Source organism: Wyeomyia smithii, chromosome 3, assembly GCF_029784165.1.
Source record: "Wyeomyia smithii strain HCP4-BCI-WySm-NY-G18 chromosome 3, ASM2978416v1, whole genome shotgun sequence".
NCBI lineage: Eukaryota > Metazoa > Arthropoda > Insecta > Diptera > Culicidae > Wyeomyia > Wyeomyia smithii.
Window position 1 is genome coordinate 249,221,799 of NC_073696.1, and position 14,905 is coordinate 249,236,703.

Here is a 14,905-nt window from a genome sequence, read left to right on the forward strand (position 1 = left end):
AGACAAATTCAGGCAAGCGAGTAAACGTATATTCACGAACAAAACAATAGATTTTTAGACAGAAAAACCTTAAGTCCCGTTGCCGCAAAACAATAGCGCATTGACTAGTTGCCAGCTGAAAGGTTGTTTTTGATTATTTCTGCGACCGTTCGCGCACTATCAAAACAAGAAAACGTGCAAAATGTTATGTAATTATACTGTAATAGACACGTTAAAGAAATTTTTCAATTATTATATAACTTGGTAGTAAAACTACGGTGGGCGGTCTTACCCCGCAGGGCGGTCTTACCCTGTTTACCCCTATTTCATTCGATTTTCCTCCTGTCGCTGCTTCTGCTGTTGTTTGCTCACGGTTGCGTTAATTGTGCGCGTAGGCGGAGTGCGGCTAGCCACTGACTGCTGCAAATGGCTCTCACCGAAGGACGAGTGGAGGAAATGTACGGACGGAGGGTTGTTAAATATGCCGGGAGTATTCACCTTGCCCAAGGGGAGATTTGCCATATTTTTTCTCCTGCCGTCGTTTCTCGGTTGAGCATGGAGGAAAAATTTAACGAAAAAAAAGCTGACGGATGACCTTTCGGAAATTACTTTTGCACGAAATATTCAATACGCTCTCTGGAATCGTGACAGGGAAATGCTCAATTTAATAAATATTCATCGTTCGCTGAATAGAGGTTACATTGTGTCGCCATACCTGAACTGTTAATGAAGTGTGACACGAAAGTCGTAATGTTTTTTATTAGACCCATAGAGCGAGAGGTGGAAGCGAAATCAAGATGCGAAAAATTGACTATCGAGTCTTATAGCAAAAATTCCGTACATTTTTTTTTGCGTTGACACAACGGTTACCCTCGCTTTCCAACAATTCAACAGACGACAAGAAATTGCCGCTTTCGCACTATGGTTCAATTGCCATTTTTCTTTCCGGTGAAAACTGGTACCGCAGATAGGCCCCGAGGACAGTCAGACACAAGCTTTCGGTAGTGCGTAGCGAGTTTAATTTTACTGCGAAAAAAAATTCTCGGCTTCCTTCCCTCAAAACAAGAATGGAGCAGCAAATTGGGAGGGAACACATATTTTTCCAACGCTCTGGTGGGTGCGAGGTTGCTTTATGCCGAAGCTGCTTTACACCTCCGGTTTTGTTCCGTTTGCTCGCTTCAAACGAAAATAAAAGCCATTTCTGGAAGCGAAACATAAAAGCTTTCGTTGTATGCGGTAAAAAGAATTGCATTTGAAAGTTCTTGTTAGAGGAAAAATGAACAATAACACAGTATAGAACAAGGTGTACAATTTGGCAAAGGAAAACAAGGCAACTGTGGTTTCGTTCGGCACAGGCGGTAAAAAAATAAACACAAAATTATTATCACCGTGAATTGAACTTGTTCTGGATTCTCCCGAAATGCTTAACTGAGTTATAGCTTTTACAGTCTTGTTTACAAAGTCTTACTGTTCAAGTTTGTTACGAATCCTAGAGAAAGTTTTGATATAAGTATTATTTTTTTTGTATTGCTCCACAACTTAGCCGTATTCAATGGTTTCATCTGCATTTAAAAGTTTTTGTTTGAGCGGAAACATTACTGAGATCTGACGACTGTGGATTGCAAATTCGTAGCAGTTTCAATCACCAACACTCAGTCGAATTTAATAGTTAAACCTTTGTTAATGCCATGCCTTGATAAATTTTAATTATATCCAGCTGTTTACGGTTTTTATTCATTTTACAAAACTATTACTATCTTTTGAACGCTTTTTTCAAAGATTGTGTATGCCGTTCTGTCAGAATTAGTTTTCATTTTTTTAATCATCACTTTTTTTTTGTGAATATAGTTCTAAATTTCAAGTCAATTCTAATGAATAGCTTTTCATAACATCTTTAAATTAATAGAACCTAAATGCTTCAATAGTTTTACATATTTCTACCTGTTGTCGTTTTTTTTATAGTCATCTCGTTTTATTGTCAACATCTCGATCTCTAGCGTATTAGCGTAATGTTTTGTACTGATATAATCTTGGTTTGATTTGTAACGAAAGTTCGGTCTTCCATTGTTGGATTTCTGAAATATAAAAACACCAAAAATTATGCAAACATCTGAACACCAGGCCTTCCAAGGATAAAACTGACAGCATTAGATTCTTGTAAAAAATACAAATAAATTTCGAAGCACGAAGCATGGATTTTCAATCCAAGCAAATATCGCTTTATACATCCAACATAAACGGACAAGATTTTGTTACTTTTGAGCAATATTTTATTAATTTTTGTGTCTTATGACCACACATTAGAAAAAAAAGCCAGACCCCTGGTTCATATCATTTCGCTTTATACACACATACGCAAAATCTTTCCCGTAACTTCTTTGTATCAAATGTCTAATTTGATACAATGGGTTTCCTAGATTGGTACGAGTTTTGTACTATCAAACAGGTCCAAATGAGTTTCTTTTTTAAGATTAAGTGTGTGTTTTTGACATCGCTTGCATCCCCTAAACTACTCAATTTGTAGTAGAGTTTCATGAAATTTTTCTGATTTCGTACTCCTTATGCGACGTTCAAACAAATGCACGTACACCGGATGAAATGGAGATGTAAGAAACTAGTAGCAGGCGCAAAATATAAAACAGTATGTGAATCTTATTGTAACAAATTTGTTACCAGAAGGAGAATTTTTCGTTGCTGCATTCAAAGTGACGAGCAAAAATAGTACAAGCAGTTGTAATCACCATTTTTAGACAGTAGCGATCTCGTAGCATGTGCAATCTTATATTATGTGCAAATATATGACAATGTGTTGGTAATTGACTGAAGATGAATCTTACTGCTTTTCAAGTTGTCAGTATGTGTAAATTGTCTGCTTAGTAATAGCACAGATAAACAGACGTGTCTCTTCGAAGAAAAATCCTGAAAAACTTCGTCTTTATGCGAAACGTTACACTCATGCGCCACCATGTGAGCTTATTGCCAACTAACTTACTTTCGTAAAACGGTTTTTGTTTTTGCTTATGGGTGTGCACGCTTGCTTAAATCAACACCGGCGGCATTACTGACGGTTTTTGTCTTTGATAAGGAATGTGCACGATTGCTAATAGCAACACTAGCGGCATTACTGCCGCTACTGAGCAAAATTTCAAAATAAGCGTTATTTTTCTGGTCGATGAAATCGTCATCGAGTGGCACGTTTGTTTTTCTGTGGCAATAGTTTACATTTCAAGTGTTTTTGAATCAGTTTTTTTGCTGGAACTAGTGTGTTTGGTGTGAGTGGTTGCTGCAGGCCGTAGAGGCGTCATATCCCCCCCCCCTTCCTCGCCCCACCCAATAATCGAGCTCATACCTAGTAGGAAATATTCGACACCATATCTTACACCGCACTGAAAGTACAGGAAAATTTTCCTGCTGTTTTTTCTGGTCGAACAAAAATTTTTAAAAATGGTCTTCAGTTCGGTCTGGTCCAACGTATTTACTACAACATATCAACTTGACTATTAAACAAGCTAATTTTTCTCGATAGTCAAACGTAATACATAGATATCAACGCTGCTTTAGCTCTCAGTCCAATCTGTATCAAAAATCATACAGCTGATAGACAAGAAAAGCTCTATTCCTGGTGCCAAAGCGCACCAAGTGGTAAGTGTTAAGATAGTATGGGTATTCATGTCAAGCTCGTAAACAAATACCCAGCCGTAAAAATACTCATCTCCATTGACGAGTAATGGAAGATACACAGTTTACGGCTGGGTATTCGTATACGAAATGCTCTGGTATTTTGAAGCTGCTATTGTCTAATTTTATTGATTTAACGTATATTAACCCAGTCCTGACGTTTGTTACAAGAAAAAAGTTAATTTTATTTGAAAAATATCAAATGAAAATAAAATGCACTTGGTTCGGTCTGTCTCAACAAGATCTTGAAAAAAAGTGATGTGCCCATTGAAACGAAGTTCGGCTCTACGAAAACCACCTGGCTGTTTATTTATCTAATTCTGATGACAGTCGTATTAACGAGCTGTCCGGAGCGGAGAAATCAGTTACTGGTTAAAATAAATCGCAAAGTTTGCGTCTAAATCACAAACAATCACTTTCTTTAGATGCCATGTCTGTGTTTACGGTTCACTCTGGTCGAACGCAATTTCGTTCTTTTCACAAAGTGCTACAGAGATTTTTTATTATAACACGCCTATGAACTGTTCAAATGATTTAGTCTTAAATGGAACATAGATTATCAGTTTGCACATCCACTGGTGCTAATAACTCAATTTTAAAGAAAATGGCGCTTCGCTCGGTCTGGTCGCACGCCGACCAAGTTGAGTTCTGAAACGTCTCGTAAAATGGTCTATAGCCGGTGTGGTTGTTTCTGTTTCGCTCGTACTGTGAATCGTCGTATTGTCGCTGCAGCACTACTGTGCAATTCGCTGGTGAGTCCAGCGACGCGAAAATTTCTAGCGATGTCATTATTTTACAACCATGGAACGTCACTTATATTGTGTTGTCTTGACTATGAAAGAGGCACTTCTCAAAAATACTGCAGATGTTTAATTTGCCTTTAATGTTTTCTGTGCATGAAAAATTTCATGCACAGTACAATGGTGTTTTGATGTTCTATTGTTAAATTGACATAGTTTCACGACTAGGAAACATTCAAAACTATAAGAAAATATAAGTGTAGCATATTTTGGGAAATTTTATACTGAGTTAGAGACTACTTTATAGTAACCCTCTAGTGCCCAGTGCCGCCTTTATACGGTCTTCAGTCAAACCTCTAAAAAGCTTCAATCAATACTTAAAATGTAAAGTTTCAAAGTGAGTTTTTCGAAGTCCGTGTGAAAATTAACTTGGGCCCTAGAGGGTTAAAATACTACGAAATTCGCTGAAAAATCCTTGTCTGACGTCATCGTTTCCGAATTTTCCCTGCAAGGGCAATAACTCCGTGCTCCGATATTTCCACTTTTTGTTCATTATGTTCGGGGTTGTAGTAGATGCATGAACGTGTGGATGATCTGTTTGGATGACTTTATGCGGTGAATGGTTGTAGAAAGGAGCGACGCATCTGTGCAACGCTGCAATGTTGTTGTAACAACCTGTTTCGATTCATGTTTTCAGCCGCAGGAATGAGCACAACAACAACTATTGATACGTCGTGAATTAGTCTATAAATGTACATTAGGGTGGCAGCGAGAAGGGTCATATCAAATTTCTAAGACCGACCATGTACATTTCGTTTAGTGGTCCAAAAAATGATCTGTGCAATCCCGAAAACAAATTTTTAACCGAAAATCGACCTTCTGGGACTTAGCCGTTTTCTGAGCATCCGAAGGGTTAATATAATTTAAAACGGGCTTCTTAAATGACTCACAGCTCGTTCCAAACCAGATGTAAATTATTTGAATGTTCATTTGGTATCTCAATATTAATTTTTATTAGGGTGGTTCATTTATTTTTACTAGAGTGGTTCTAAACACAATAAACAAAATGTACATTTTGTTTCTTTTTTTTGTCATACAAGCATTACCACCCTAATGTACATAACTTTTTTTTGGAACATAATATAACGGACACTTTCTTTCTGTTTTTTGAATCTATTTTGATTATTTTTTGCGTTCTCTATGTTAAAAATTTGAAAATTCCAGCTATGGATTTCATTAAATGCTCCTCAATAATAGCCGGTACTTACCACAATTACTTGCATTTTGTTAAATACTACTAAATTTACGTATTGTCCGTACAACCAAATAAGACCATATTTTAACATGTTACCATATTTTTAAGCTGTTTCGGTCTTTTTAATTATTTTCAGCACTCTTACGTTTTTCATCAATCGGACATGTAATCACATGTTGCCGTACGAGTGTTTGAAACTTCAGAAATAGACTTCTTTTTTATAAATGATATTTTTATTGAACGTCTCAGTTGAATGAATTTAAATATTGAGAATTTGGCAAGGTTTCCATTTGATTCTACTGCAAAAAATAACGCAGTAAAGACATTTTATACATCATCGTATGGTGAAGGTCCCTGTGATGCAATTGGCTAACATTGAAACGAACGGTTACGAGTGGTTGTTTATCTAGAGAGCATAAACATCCGACCACGAGTACAAAAACCCTGTTTAAATGAGCTAGTGTACAACACAACAAACAAGTATGAACGATAAAGAACTAACGAAAACAGAAATGTTTATCAAAACACTTCGGAAGCGTCTGAACCAGAAATTTTTTTCAGTAATTAACACAATTGAGGGCCCTTTTTTCCCAGTTCTCCCAGCTAGTCTCGAGGTTCGATGCTGGCCTAACAAGCCAGTCGTCGTATGTTCGAGTCCCGGCTCGAGAGAGACTGTTGGTGTCAGTAGGATCGTAGCGCTAGCCCCACAATTGTCCTGTACACTTAACAGTCAGCTGCGAAGTCTGTGTATAGTAAAACAGAAGGTCGAATTCCGATACGGAATGTAGCACCAAGGCTTTGCTTTAAGAGCATTTTCGTTTAAAACTACGTACGTACAAAAAAAAAAAACAAATTCAAGGAATGTGCGAAAAACCATTTTTGTTGAAATTTTAAAAATGGTTTTTCTTGTCAGGTTTGCATAGTTTCTGATTGACTTCCATCCGTGCTGTTATAATACATCATTTTAAAATATTCATTAAATAATTTTTATTGTATCAGGTTCGCACTAAGTTCATGCCTTTTTTAAATAAAAAGTAAAAGTTTTTTTTCAGTAAAAAAAGTTTGTTTTGAAAAAAAAATAACCTGTGAATCAGTATTGAACAAAACAATTGCAACTAGTCTGATACATTCATCCGACTGTTAATATGAATTCTGCTGAAAGTCCTTTTAAAAGAACAATTTGAAGGTTTAATGATACAACAACATTAGAGTTTATTTCATCAAAATTAAACATCATCAATACAGAAAAAACTAACAAATTAAACAAAAATTCAAATAACATTTTTTCCTGGAAAAAACAATTGCAACTTTGAAACAACGTTTAACGAAATAAGGGAACATACTTGAATGACGTAGCATTTTTCATAAAATTCCTCCCCCCCTTCCCCCCCCCCCCGTGTCATTTGGTCTAAAACTCTCAACCTCCCTTGAAAAAAAACGTAGGATTAGATGACATCCCTCTCCTCACCGTTCTAAAAAAAACGTACAAAAAAACAAGCTTGAGCTTGACGACCACTCATTTAGTAGTTGCTCCTTCGTGATTGATCTGAGCTGGTTAAGATGCACAAAGAACCACTTATGAATGACTTTTTGGGATTGATTCATCATCTTCAACCTACAGCAATTCAGTAACTTCCGCTTTGCATAGATCGATAGCGGTGCTGACTACGTTAGGAAAAAAACAGGAAATGTTTCAATCATCGTTGCCAGATACCGAGTTTACCTCTGCATCCTAACGATCGTTACGGAAAGGAAGGCTTCTTATGTCACCGTGGTAACCGGTGATTTTTTATACTTCTACTCTTCTTTCTACGCTTAACCCTACTGCTTTCCTTGACCGAGTCTCATTAGGTACTCCTGCCATGTATCGGTAATTATAATTACTTGACGAGGAGTTTATTCAAACTGTGCGTCGGGTCTGACTTTTTTTCTGGAATTCAGCCTGAGGTAAGAGTCAAAGTGGGGGGGATGTAGGGTAGGGAGTCCCAAAAAAATCGATGTTTCAAAAGTCAAGCTGCTTATCTCTAAATCGCAAGATAATGTTATTTATAGTATTTTTGTAGAACATTTGGCTTAACGTGATTTATGAAAAAAAATTTTGCATGGTCTAGTTCAGCATCGCATTTAGTTATTTGACATGGAGCCCATTAGATATCTCAAAAAAGTGATGTTTTCCATAAAAAATGAAACCCTCAAAATACATAAAATATTTTAGTCAAAAACTGAAATTTTAAATTTTTAAAAGTTTACATAAAAAAAGTTCTTTGACATCTTACTGGAGTGCTGAGATACTGGCATTTTTACAAGTGATGAATTAGTAAGCATTTTTACAAAAATGCCGCTTAAAACTCAATATCTCCATTGCCGTTTTTTTGCCAATAGTTTAACAGTGATAATGACTAAGTTATCTATGTTATTTTCTCTAAAATTAAAAAAGGGATTTGACATATTTGTAAATATGCTTAGTTAGCCCCCGATAAGATATCGAGGATCTTTTGTCATGTAAATTTTCGTCATTAATCTCACTTTGCAGTAAAAATTTCGGTTCTTGAACCAGCAAATTTTTATATGTGTTGTAGAGAAATTTATTTTCGTAAAAAAGTATGTTGAATTGGTTAGTTCAGTAAGGCCTGCCCAACCACAAAGTTTCATTGAACAATGAATTTGGTTATACAATGCTTTTCCGATTTTATCATGGTCAAAAAAATTAACCGTGAATTTGGTGAAATGAAAAAAATAGATTATTTTTTATGAATACCACTAAAATTCATTTTTTGAGTAGAATAACGCACTTCAATAGTTCATTAGTTTTTATTATAAGTTTGATACATTATATAAATAAAATAGTTCATAATATTTTTCTCCATAGCATTTTTACGAATTTTCCTCAATGCAATTATATATTCAATGTCAATTTTATTCTGTTCTGCCCATTTTTCAGCATAGTTAAGTGAAATTAATACTTGTTTATGTAAAACTGTGGAATTGCTAGATTCACTAGCATAATTGGTATCATTTTCACTCATTTCAATCGGCGACTCACTGACAGTAGCATCGTCAACATCATCAGAAGATTCGTCGTTTGATTCTTCTTTTCCTGAAACTATTCTCACGATTTCGCTATATGTCAATCTCTTATTGCAGCGCCTTTCCTCTTCGTATTCTACAGGAATGTTTTCTGTATCACAGGTACATATGTGGATGGCCCCTTTTTTCGATTCATTGTTCACAAAACTAAACCACAAACACATATTACGCACAATGGAAACGAACACGGGTTGAAAATTTTCAATAACTAGTACACTAAGGTCGCTTTTTACGCGTTTTTTTACGCGGCTTTGTTTACGCGGATTCCAGAATTTACGCGGTTTTTTTACGCGGTTTTTTTTTACGCGGCACGTATCCCCCGCGTAAAAAGCGACTTTAGTGTATTAACACGGCTCAGCTGCTTGACAAGCCTTATGTCCCGGTTAGAAAAATTGAGTTTATTTTATCTTCTGGTAAAATACTAATTTTTTTAGAGCAACGAAAAATAAGATCATTTTTCATTTTTGATTGCAAATATTTTCGAGTGCTTCATATATTCGTTTATGTTTTTAACGGGCAAAACAACATAGAAACGATGCGAAGAACGCTCTAATGTGATGAATTTTAGAAGAATGGAATGTTTAAATTAATATAAACGATGTTCAATTACATGTGACAATTTTTGTCATATCCAAGAAAATTAGTAATTGCATTGAGTTCATAAAACTATACACATGCGCTACGAACACAAAACACAAATGGAAATTATGTTTCGAACACATTTTGTACAATTGGAAGGACAATTTTCTTGATTTAGTTTTTTTTTTTTTTTTTTTGAAAAAGCGTGAGAAAATCGAGCGTGAATTTGGCGAGTAGTAATAAAAATGACTGTTGATAAAAGCGAAAAAGCACTGTATGACAAATAATGAGTAACAATTAGACCAGGATGCCCAAATTAACGACGTTGCAATTTTTCATGATTTTCGTATCGAGGTTCCTTGTGTTTTACTTGTAATCTTGACTTAGATTCTTAACGTAAAAATTCTACATCCGAAATTTAGACGAAGCATTATGTCTTTTTTTCTACAACTCATGCTATGGAAGAAAAAATTTAAATGCTAGTAATTTTACATCAGATTATTTTTAAAATCAGATTGTTAATAGTAACAATCGTTTAACCCCATACTGGATAGCAATCATCTATTTGTCGTAAGAATAAAAAATCTAGAACAATTTTGTAATATGTTAGTTATCACCATTACTTAACTACTTAACAGTGAAATAGCGTTGATAAGTTTCAAGGTCGGATTTCGGCGTACAATGAACTAATCACGTGCGAGCAGTCCATGCGCAGATGTCATCAAGAGTAGACATAAACCGCCTACTGTGTTCTCTATTTTTGTGTCAGTGGAAAATTTGATACACCCTTCTTATTGAAATACAAAACAACTAATGTTTACCTCCGTGAGCTATATCACTTTGACATCCTGCAGGTACAGCTTTTGTTTAAAATATTGAACTGCGAATTGATTCGACTAAAATGCAAAAAAAAGTTAAAATAGCTGAAAATTTTATATCGATTGATAACGAAAGTTCTTTGTCGATGAAGTGTTTGGAAACGTATGAGTTTGTATTTTTCAACTGCAGCCATGAAAATACATATTATATAAAATAATAATCAACTGCTCAAAGCATAGTTTCAGGTGTCAAAGCATCAGGTCCGATCTCGTAATCATCAATCTAAAACGAAACTAATTATTTATACCAAACGTAGTCCCACACCAAACATGAGGTCATATCTCACGCCATGAACCTTCTAACTTTTTTCGATCAAGAATATAGTTTTTCCCAACCAACTGTTTGATGCTCTGACTAACCTCATTTCTCAGTTAGTGACTTTTATTCCTATTGCTGTAATAAAATACAAGTACTGGAACATACCATTTTGGAAAAGGCAAAACCTTCAACCCCTTTTTTCTATAGTGTATTCAGAGAAAAAGGTGTGTTACGAGCTTTAGCTCTTAAACCAATCAATTATTTATGCTCCTCCATAACCCGTCTCGCATGGTACAGCAGTAATAGGAACGAATGGAGTGGAAAAGTTCACCCTAACTACTTTGATAGAAATTATAGTAATTTTCATCGAGAAATTACAGTTGTACCTTTTGACGCTATTATTGCACAAACTATTCTTAACATGTTTACATTCACCCAATTTAAAATGTCCAGTTCTAAGAGAATCTTACCTTTTATTAAGTACTGCTCTAGCTCCCAATTAAGTGATGTTTACAGCAGCTACCTAAAGGTTACACTCTCACACTTTTCGGTAATTCGATTATTTTAAAAGCACTATTTTCACCACTTTCTTCATTGAAATTTTATGATAGTTTTTTCCTCAATTAATTTTTCTCCTCAATCCACTAAATTTACTGCACGGATCGAACAGTTAAACCAAACTCCTTCGCACTGTGTGTCAGCAAATTACTCGCTTCACACCCTTTGCACACTTGTACGTGTGTTCGTCGTTTAGCTTCCCACTCTCTTGCACTCCAGCAGTTTGACCTCCAATTCCACTAATTTTTCACCGCGCTTGATAGCACACTCCAAAAACACACGCAAAATATATGCGTTAGAAATATGAAAAAAAAAAACTAGAAAACACTTTTCCCACCTGGACCGGCGCCTTTTTTTCTATTTGCTTTCCGCGTACACTGCTGCGAGATGCGCTTGTTTTTCCTCACATCAGGGGATACCTTTCCACTGGATCGCGCGCCTACTGCGGTCGAGAATTCAGAGGGGATTCCACTATGTCTTCCATCTCGACGACGCACACGGACGCACACATACGCGGACTTTAACGGCGCGCACACAATTTTTCGACTGAATTTGTGGGATTGATCTTCACCGGAGACTTTTAAATAACCGTTACAATATCCAAGGTGTAACAGTTAGAAGTTATACAGAGAGGAACAGATTTGCAACAGTTTTATGTAATTTAGTTTTATTTTTTATTCACCTAGTTTTTCTATATCTTCAAGAGCCACTCAAATTTCAGCCTAAAACGCTAGCGATTTTGATTATTTACAAAACACCGCCCGGCCTACGTCTAACTTATACTTCACTGATTTACATTTTTTTTTTATTTTTGCCTCTGGGTCCTCCCTCGCCCACTTCTTGTTGTGCTTGTGTAATTTTCCTCCACACTTGAGAATGAGAAAAAACACAACGCGATCACTCGACGACGAACCGCAAGTGAACGTTTCTGAAATCAAACTGAACCAACGGCAGTGGCAAAGGTTATGGCTGCTCGTGATGGGCAGGCTTTGTTCCTTTTTCTCGGCTGATGCCCGTTGGACGATGGACACGGAAAACACGGAAAATGCCAGCTGGGAGCGCTCTCGGGAGCGAACCTGCGCCGCTCGGTCCGAACGGAATGGAAAACAGAGCACCGGTCTCCCCAGTGAGCGCTAGCGTGAACAGCTGCTTTTTTTTTGCGCTCAACTGCTCGAAAAATCTCTTGCGAAATCACACTGCATGAAAACTGACTTTTCATCGATTGAATACCGACCAGCTTGCCGCCGTCGGCCTCCCCGTCGAGCATCCCTGAGCTGTGTTTATTTACTCGCGCTGAGCGTTCATCTTAACCTTTAGATGTTCTATTAGTATCCGCTAAAGACCGTCCATCTCCAGAACTAACAGAAATGGTACTAAAATAGGGAACGCTTTTGATCACTCTCCCGCCGAACGACTGACAGATTGTTTAGTAAATATTTTCAAACCTACTTACTCCTTCCGCTTCCCCTCACACACCCTGAACCGCATGGCACATCGTGTCCTAATGCTATGATGTGACGCGTCGTTCGCTCGGTTGGAGTTTTCATCGTGCGTTGCAGTGATTAGTGCCAAAACAAAAGGCGATAATGTGCTTCGAATTTTTGTCGTGATTCGAAACCCTGCTGTTAGACTGGCTACACGCGTCCACAAATCGATATCCAGTCATGGTCATGGCACCGTTACAGCACTGCATTACATTGGACATTATCCTACTGGGAATTGTCGGGACAACGTAGACTCGAAGAAGCGAGCATATTGACGTTGAAGTTTTTGGACGCTCGGTTTCAGATGGGATAGGGATGCGAATGAAAGTTCACAAACAATCGTATCCAAATACGATAGTTGTTTCGAAAACAACTCTCAATATTTTATTCATTAGAAGGGACTCACAGTACAATGCTTAAAATCCTCTACAATTTTGTGAGACAAGGACGATTCGAATCTAGCACTCTGGTGATTATTTCTCACCAAGCTCATTACCGAGCATTCTTTTCTAAGGACTACTCGACAGCAAAACAAAATTGATTTCGAAAATTTTAACTTTGATAGACTACAGGGTGTCGCCATGAAAGTGTTACACTTTATTTATGCCATAAAATTAAAACAGATGAATATTTCTTCTCTGGTTCCTTTTTATTACCATGGTAGAGTAGTAAAGTTACAGTTGAATCAGTTCAATTCAAATCTTTCGCCTTTGCATTTGATTACGGCTCGTGAACACTTCTCAAAACTATCACAAGCCGCACGCACAACTTCGATCGGTATTCTATCACAGATTTACTCCAGACGGTTCTCAAAAGTGTCCAAAGTCATGTGTTTTACTTCACCCAACTTTTTAAGCACATATTCAATGGATTTAGATCGGGAGAGGATGCGGGCCATTCAAAGGTGCTGGTAAAACACGGTACATTTTCGTTGCACCGCTTCTTCCGCTTTTTTCTCCAATGGTCAAATGATATTTAATGACGTGTTGCAGATGGTATTCTTTATGAATTTTCACACCCCTGTCAGTGGATAGCAGTGGCAACTTTTCCTGTCAGATATTGCCTTTCAAAGCATTGCCTGAAAAAATATATTGTGAACAGTAGCAATCGAGATAGGCAACCCTATCCGCAATATTTCTGTGAGATAATCCGTGAATCTTATGTTTTCTGAAAGCTCCGTATCCAAGGTTATTTTTGATTATTTCATGCATAGTGTTATTACTCATATTCATTTCACGAGCCATTCTTCAACCGCTTTGATCACTGCTGCAGTCCACAGACTCCGCTTTTCACTCTGTTTCTGCTTGGCGAAAACCGTTCCAGTTTCCTCGAAGCGTTGGATGGTCCTGTATCCGAACAATCTACTTAAATTCAAGTGTGGCAGCTTCCTTCTTATCTGTATGTTGCTAATTCCAACAAGATACAAAATCCTGATTTGTTTTTGACTTGAATCCCTTGCAATTTGCCTCTAAAAAAAGTTCAACGCTTTCTTTATCACTTACAAGGGGCCATCCACATACCACCTGGATAGATTTTTGACGATTTGTTGATGATGTTTGTTCTTATATAAATAATAATGAGGTTGTACAGCAAACAAAGCAAAGGCCGGCTGTTAGGATTTTATCTTAAAAATAACATTTACTTTTATTTGATTAATTTATTTGGCACGGCTAATGTTCCTAGATTTTCACGAACCGAAAAAATATCAATGTTCTCAACGGTGTAGAGACGGTGTGTTTATTCTATTTCTTCAAAATTGTTTAATCGACTATACTTCAAGAAGCTCGCTTTCTCTCTTTCCTGTTGCAAAAAAAATGACAACAATGAAAATGATCCAACCGTTGTTAAAACTGAGGTGCAATTAAATAACTTTTTGCAATTAAACTCTAAAGCTCGGTTTAACTTTTTGTAACAATGTCTAAGGGTCATTCCATACGAAGTGACCTCGAAAAAGCACAAACTTGGACACGACCATCACAGATTTTGCTCAAAGTTGGGAGAATTATTCATCTACTGTCACTTTGGAAAAATCCCAAATTTGGTGTCGATTGGAATACCCCCCGCTCTGTGGGACCCCCCCTGCTTATTGCAAAGTCAGGCATTTTTGTTCAAAATCGCTTTTTTTCTTTTTCTTACAATTCATAGACGTTAGATGTCCGAAAAATACTGATAGTTGATTATTGAAGAAAATAAACCAAGGAATCCAAAAAAAATATAAAAGTTTTGACCGGAAGTGTTGCCAGATATATTATTTTTGTATTTGAAAACTAAATTTACTTTTTCGGCAAAAGCAGCCATTTTTATTTTAAATTTGATAATTTCATCGTGTTCCTTGGAAAGTTTCACATAAGAAACAACTATAATCCCGAGGTAATATGAGCCAATCTCGAGATATAGCATTTTTACGA

At 36.7% G+C, this 14,905-nt stretch overlaps 2 protein-coding genes across 5 annotated transcripts in view; one reads left to right on the forward strand and one right to left on the reverse strand.

Annotated features, from left to right (window-relative positions):
* Nucleotides 1-12,057, reverse strand: part of LOC129729467 (uncharacterized) — a 502,529-nt gene extending 490,472 nt beyond the window's left edge. The window contains exon 1 of one of the 4 annotated variants that reach the window (XM_055688058.1): nucleotides 10,926-12,053. The gene's annotated coding sequence lies outside the window, so the exon portion shown is untranslated. Of the gene's footprint in view, nucleotides 1-10,925 lie in introns of all 4 variants that reach the window. The other 3 variants (XM_055688057.1, XM_055688056.1, XM_055688059.1) reach the window with 3 other exon arrangements.
* The window catches only part of LOC129729472 (uncharacterized), a 279,093-nt gene that overhangs the window by 132,394 nt on the left and 131,794 nt on the right, over nucleotides 1-14,905 (forward strand). The gene's annotated exons all lie outside the window — the stretch shown is intronic.